General features: G+C 36.3%; 1 long non-coding RNA gene across 1 annotated transcript; it reads left to right on the forward strand.

Moving 5' to 3' along the window:
* Positions 1–5,978: 5,978 nt before the first annotated feature.
* Positions 5,979–6,661, forward strand: LOC106351022. The gene is made up of 3 exons (XR_001271185.3): positions 5,979–6,081; positions 6,153–6,273; positions 6,350–6,661. It is a non-coding gene; the product is annotated as an uncharacterized LOC106351022 (long non-coding RNA).
* Positions 6,662–7,853: the final 1,192 nt, after the last annotated feature.

Raw genomic sequence — 7,853 nt, forward strand, 5'->3', positions numbered from 1 at the left:
AGTCGGCCGGGAGAGAGAGAGATCACGCGAGGAGAGAGAGAGAGAAGAGGCGCGGCAAGGAGAGAGAGAAGAGAGAGGCGCGGCAAGGAGAGAGAGAGAGAAGGGAGAGAGGTGGCGCAGGGAGAGAGAGAGTCGACGGCTAGGGCTTCCGGTCTCTGGGAGTTCTCTGCAGAGCTTCGCTTCAGGCTCATGATGAGAGACTAAGGAGGTGGAGGCTGGTATTTATAAGAAAAAGAGTAGGAACTCTAGGGTTTTCTAGTTGGGCTGTAGAGAACCCAATACCCTATTAAAATTTTAATTGGGCCGGTTTTGGGGTGTTACACTAACAACCTAGGAGGAAGTGTTCCTTCAGAACAGGAAAGCTCCTCTGCATCTCTAGGAAACTTGACATCTCTCAGAGATTTTAGCTTTACTAGTAACAATATAGGAGGAATTCCTAATGATATATCTTCGACTAACAAGTATTGTATTTTGATTTTGTTGGAATTCATACGTTTATAACAATTTATAAATCAACCTATGAATTCAATTTGTCTAGAATCTCATGTCAATACTGAAATAAATCTAGATCTAGGGTTTCAAATATACCTGGAAGTTTTGCAGCGGAAAGATGAATAAAACAAACCGAGGTTTCCTAGCACTCCAAACGTCGTGTCTCTACCGGTATCCACACGCATACAAACTAGATCTCAACGAGATGCTAGTGCCGTCAAACTAGACAAACATTTCGTCTCTGGTCGCCTTAGGGTTTTAGTTGTATTCGTCATCATTAATGAAAAGACAGCACCATGTATTATATAATTAACATGGCAACGTGCTTAACCTAGTCCAATTAAGGGCTGGTGGGCTAAAGCCCATACACATACACGTTCATCTTTTCATTAAGATAATTATAACTATTATAATTATCACTTGCTTTAGTATAATACATCTTATCTTATGTATTATATTACTTCCAAAACCATAATCATTAATCTAGTTTGCTTAGGTGTGTGACCCTGTAGAATCATATAAAATTAGTAGTAGATTCTCAATCAATAGATTATAAGCGGTTTCTCGCAAAACATTATAACCACCTTATTTTATACGATTGTCGAAATTAGTAAGTACAAAATGATTTTAGGACATTCCCAACAATCTCCCACTTGTACTAGAATCATCTATTCTCATAATCCATTTGTCTCTATATCTCGATCTCAGCAAAAGACAAGAACTAGTGTCATCCTTATTAAGCTAGATCACGTTTATCGAACTCTGATTTATACTGATAAAACAAACGACTGACAATCACCTCGTTTGAGCACGGCCATGCATTTTTCAGTATCAAATCTTCGATAGTCCCAAAGATATTTATCTCTCGTTATATGGGAGGGACAAATCTCATCTTGTTCCATCCCTGTTCCTTAACAAACTTCATAGAACACCTAATCAATGCCTTTATAATCACCAGTTACGGCTGACGTTTGACAAGGTCAAAGTGAACTAATCCATAAATAAAGAATCATGACGAACTCAGGTCTAAGGACTATACTATATAGTCGTAGTGAGAAACTCTCATGACACTCATATAACAATCTTGTAGAGTTCTCATAGCGGGTCAGTCCGATCATGTGTTCTCTAACACATATCCATGTGATTGACTTCAATACCACATATTGAATGACTACATATTGACTTCAATACCACATATTGAATGACTACATAAAACTTAGTCATCAATCACCTCACATACTAGCCATTCATGGTCGTTAATGTCCCAGTTTAACAACCTTGACTAGGGACCTCAGTAATTTATAACATCTTTCACTTATAGGGTTTCATGATCAAGTCCCGTACTTGATGACCTATAAGAATGATATAAATTATTTTGGGACATTTATTTAATTATCCAATAATCAAATAAATCTGAAACAATTTCATTAATTTGAAAACATAACTAATGTATATTAATATGAACATCATATCATAAAAATAAAGCCTCCCACTAAATCAAGATCACATCTTAAGTTATTTAATATCCATGGCTGCTGTATAACTCTTATACTTAGACCATGGAAGTGGCTTGGTCAATGGATCAACAACATTTGCATCCATTCAGACTATTCTATGGTGCTTTGCTTGGAACCCTTCCAAATCACCACTCTCTATTAAGACAAAAGATGAAACCAACTTGTGATCAAAAATCATCTTTGTCAGTCTGAAAAACTGGCATCGATGTAACCACTTACAACAAGCTCATAAATTCCTCCATAGACCAAGAATTTATCCTTAGTATTTCTCAAATACTTGAGAATATTCTTGAATGTTGTCCAGTGACTTTCACCTGGATCAGATTGGTATCAACTCGTCATGCTCAAAGCACATGCAACATCTGGACGAGTACAGATCTTGGCATACATGATAGATCCTTTCGCAGTAGCATATGGGATTTTACTCATGCGCTCTCGCTCATCCTGTGTCGCAGGACACTGAGTCTTGCTAAGAGTTATGCCATGAGACATTGGCAAAAAGCCTTTCTTGGAATCATGCATTTTGAATCTTTGTAAGACCTTATCAATATAAGTATCTTGACATAATCCATTAGTCTTATTTAATCTATCTCTATATATTCTTATTCCAAGGATATATGTAGCTTTTTCCATGTCTTTCATTAGGAAACAACCTCAAAGTATGTCATCTACATACAACACCAAGGAAAACTGCGCTCCCACTAGTCTTCTTGTAAACACAAGGTTCTTCTTTATCTCTAATGAAGTCAAACTCTGTGATTGCCTCATTAAAACGAAGATTCCAACTCCGAGATGCTTGCTTCAAGCAATATATTGGAGTCAGAGCCCATCATAGCTTCCTCAAAAGGCGTAGGTTCATCACTCCCTATTATCAATAGATCATGATGATCTGTCACCCAAACCTCATATCTATCAGGTTCGTGACGTGTACTTTCGGACCTACGCACTCCGGGTTTCACAGGGGTAGATTCCACGACTCTTCGTAAATCTAATTGATCATCTTCCTAAGATGATGAAACCATCTCATGTGTTTCTCGAACTTCTTCGAGTTGTACTTTACTCCCACTGTTCTTTTTAGAAAGAAATTCTCTCTCAAGAAAAACACCACTATGAGCAACAAACACTTTGTTCTCGGTGGGGTAGTAAAAGTAATAACCTTTGGTTTCTTAGGGACAACCAATGAAGTAGCATTCATCAGATTTAGGTCCAAGCTTATCAGTAAACATACGTTTGACATAAGCATTAGAAACTCAAATTTTCAGAAAAGACAGATTTGGAGCCTTTCCAGTCCACATCTCATATGGTGTCTTCTCAACTGATTTTGATGGACATCTATTTAGCGTAAACACAGACGTTTCTAGATCGTATCTCCAAAAATATGGTGGAAGATCTGTATGACTCATCATAGACCGAACCATATCCAATAAAGTTCATATTTCTCCTTTCGGACACACCATTCCACTGTGATGTTTCTGGAGGAGTGAGTTGTGAAACGATTCCACATTCTCTCTCAGATGATCATTAAATGCTTGACTCAAATATTCTCCACCTCGATCAGATCGAAGAGTTTTTATTTTCTTGTCAAGCTGATTTTGTACTTCATTATGAAATTCTTTGAACTTTTCAAAAGATTCAGACTTATGTTTCATTAGATAAACATAACCGTATTTACTGAAGTCGTCTGTAAATGTAATGAAGTACTGATAGTTTCCTCTAGCATTTGTATTCATTGAGCCGCATACATCAGTATGTACAAGTTCCAATAAGTCTTTGGCTCTTTCACTGTGTCCAGTAAAATGAGCCTTAGCCATTTTACCCAATAAATAAGATTCACATTTTTAATATGATTCATAATCAAATGAGCTCAAAAGTCCATCATTATGAAGCTTTTGAATGCGTTTCTTATTTATGTGGCCCAAACGACAATGCCAAAGAAAATTCTGATTTGTGTCGTTAGACTTGAATCTTTTGGTACTGATATTATAGACATGCATGCTTTGGTCTAGAATATAAAGTCCATTCTCTAATGGACCGCTACCATAAAAGATATCATTACGATCAAAAGAACAACACTTGTTTTTGATCGAAAACTGAAATCCCTTCCAAATTCAAACAAGGAATGGAAATAATATTCCTACTTATAGAAAGTACATAGTAGCAATTCTTAAGTTCTAAAACCAAGCCTGAAGGTAAAGACAAGTGAAATGTTCCCACAGCTAATGCAGCAACCCTTGCTCCATTTCCTAAGCGTAGGTCCACTTGTCCTTTCTCCAATATTCTACTGTTGCTTAGGCCATTCATATTCGTACAAATATGAGCACCACAGCCGGTATCCAATACCCAAGAAGTAGAGCCAGAAGTAGTAACATTTACTTCTATAACATTAATACCCCTAGACGATGTTTCAAAAGTCTTTTTCTTTTTTCAGATCTTCCAAGTAGGGTTTAAACTTTTGCTTGAGAACAATTCTAGGGTTTCGATACCATTGGAGGAAATTTGATCCATACAATTTGTCCTTCTCAAGGGCATATTGAAATGAAAATGGGTTGTGAGGAGTTAATATTGTTGGAATATAAGAATATCAAATATTAATATGATGTTCTAGAATTACAGAAATCTCAACAATTAAAAAAACTCATATTATATTCAAAACAATTTCCTCAAATGAATATAATATCCAAGATCCATATTTCACTAAAATCCGGGTGAGCTTTGGCTCATCGCCCAAATGTTTAGCTATTTAGGTGAGCAACACTTTGCTAATTATATCCAATATAATTCTTAGTTGTCAGACGACATCTCATGTCTTGTCCAACCTATGTCTTTAAGCCCAAAACCGTTTTGATAGCCTAGTCAAGTGAACCAATCTTGTTTCACATGGTAACCGTTACCATCCACCTCACTCATGTAATTGCAGACACCTTGCTTTGGCAAGCCCTTCTTACAACGAAACGAGTCTTGATGGTTGATAAGATTAGGTAGACATCAAAAATACTTGAAATTAATTGAGAAACAAATATTAATCCAATTTTATTATATATTTAAATATAAATATAAATAATACATATCTTATATGCATTCTTATTGGATTACAAATAATTAATTAATTTTAATCTAATTAAAACCATTAATTATTTTACATAGTTAATCTTAATTTAATCTTGAAAATCTAATCATATTAGTATTCCAATTAAATGAAAGATTAAACATGTGTTCGACTGAACCAAACCAAATTACGAACAGATAAAACTGAACCGGTCAATTGATTTCACATGCACGTATATAATACTTGTATTAATTTTAAAAACTTGCAGTCACAACATTACGATAATGTTTTCTGGCTAGTTGTTTAATAAGCATACCACAAGCAACAAATGAATAATATAAACCATATACAAGGAATATATTATTTGTATAAACACACTTATCTCATTCATGCCGTGTTAATATGTAATATTGAATTTTCCTTAGTTAGTCTCAAACATATATGTAATTATTTAACAAATTAAATATACACATATTGTTAAGCTGCCATCTGCCATGGCATAACCGTATCCTATACATGTTTATTAGCTATGAACTTTTTACTATTTCTTAAATCAGTATTTATGAAAGTTATAGTTTGAGACTAATAAGAACAACGAGGATGATCCCCTCGTATGCACATAATTTAATTATTTTAGCAATCATGCAACTACAAAGTACGTGATCCCTTATAAATCATATATTTACATAGGCGATCGAAACACTTTCAATCGTATCTATTATTATAAAACACAGTTTTCTCCTTCCTGCCACGTCAGAAAGTCGGGCGCTGCTGAGTCTACACGTGTCCAAGTAAATAAAACGCGCCGTTTTATTTAATTTGTGATGCGATTCATTCGGGTTTAGTTTTGTTGGGCTGTGACTTCTCTTTGTCGGCCCATACCATAATATATCAATGAAACGCTGCGCTTCCTATTAAATTTAGTGTGTGTTTGTCTTCGCATCTCTAATGGCGATTAGTGTTGAGCAGACGATTTTTCATCTTCTTCCTTAAGGAAGGAACGGTTCATCTACGATGTATAAAGAGGTAAACTCATCTCTCCTTGCTGGATTCAAAACCGGTCGCTGTAACACTACCGTCGAACTCTGTCTTCTCAGATTTTGCAAGGCCATGATGTGAAAAGATACAGCAAGCTTATGGGGTCGATCTACTTCTTCTCGACGATACGGTACCTCTGGCGATTTGAAAAATAAACGCTTCCATTTTCCTGATTTATAGGTAACAATAGGATTAATCATTCTAGGGTTCATGGTGTTTTCAGCTTATGCTTTCAAAATCGACCATGAAATTTCAGGAGGGTGATGGGAGACGACTATTTACAGTGAATCTCTGGAGCGAGAAGAAATCCAGACCAAATGACACGAACAGTATCTCGCTCCAACGACGTCTAAATGGGTTTTTGGATTTTTACCTATCCTTGCAGGCTGGATTGTAAACCTTCAACGAGTCATAGGATTATGAACTGAACGTGATCTTTCTGTAAGGGTCAATACCTATGGCAAGACAACTGATTTTGCTTCTAATTATATCATCATATAATTTAAAATTAAAACCTCATGTTGGAGAAAAATTGCAATTATAAATGAAAATTGTTGGTGTTTATCTATCTTTGGAGGGCCAGATTTAAAACTTTCAAAAGAAAGTTGTTCAAGTAGAAGTCAAAGGTACCTCCATTAAGATTTTATAAACACTGCCAATTAAAAGTTTAGCGCCAATTCAATCACCACTACAAGAAAACAGCGGTATTCTGACGGACATTCCGACGGAAAATGAAATCCTCGGAATTTCCCGAGGAATTTCCGAGGATATCCCGAGGAAACCCAAAATTTGGTTTCCTCGGAATTTCCTCGGAATATACCGACGGAATTCCGAGGAAATATCAATCCGTCTGAATATTCTTATGAAATACCGAGGAAAAATATATTCCTCGAAAAAAACCGATGAATTCCGAGGATATATTATAGCCGTTGGAGAGCCGTTGGGGGATTTTAAAAATTTCGAGGAAATTCCGAAGAACTAGCCGTTGGCGTCGGAATTCCGTCGGAATTTCCTCGGTCTGTCGGCAGGATTTCAACTATAAATACAAGCACTCCTCTTCCTCTTCATTCACTCCATATCTTCATCCTCCCTCTTACTCTATTTACACACGAATTTGATTCATAAAAAACATGTCTTCTTCAAATTATTTTCGTTCTTGGATCGATCGACCTCATTTGGATCCGAACACAAGATTGCTTACGGAAGAATACCAACGAGGTATAACCGAATTCATTGGGTTAGTTCACCGACAACCGGAAGCAAAAACAGGTATGTTAAGATGTCCTTGCTCTAATTGTAAAAATAGAAAGGTTATTAAAGAGTGGGATGTTTAGACTCATCTATATTTGAGTGGGTTTACACGAAGTTACAAAATTTGGTATCATCATGGAGAAACTGATTATGAACATGGTAGTACTAGCGAACCTCAGCCAGCGGTTAGATTAGAAGAACCAATTAGAACGGATGTAGATTATGGTGTAGGTACTGAGGAGATGGTAAATGATCATTTTAGAGGGGAAGATTTACCCAATGCACAAGCTAGGAGATTTTATGATATGTTGGATGCTGGAAAGCAACCAATGTACGAAGGTTGCAGAGATGGTCATTCAGCTTTATCATCTTCAACAAGATTGATGGGCATTAAAACAGATTATAATTTGGCTGAAGACTGTGTGGATGCGATTCCTGATTTTGTAAAAGGTATTCTACCCGAGGATAATGTAGCTCCTGGTTCATACTACGAGGTTCAGAAACTCGTA

The sequence above is a fragment of the Brassica napus genome, chromosome C9, assembly GCF_020379485.1.
Source record: "Brassica napus cultivar Da-Ae chromosome C9, Da-Ae, whole genome shotgun sequence".
Lineage (NCBI taxonomy): Eukaryota > Viridiplantae > Streptophyta > Magnoliopsida > Brassicales > Brassicaceae > Brassica > Brassica napus.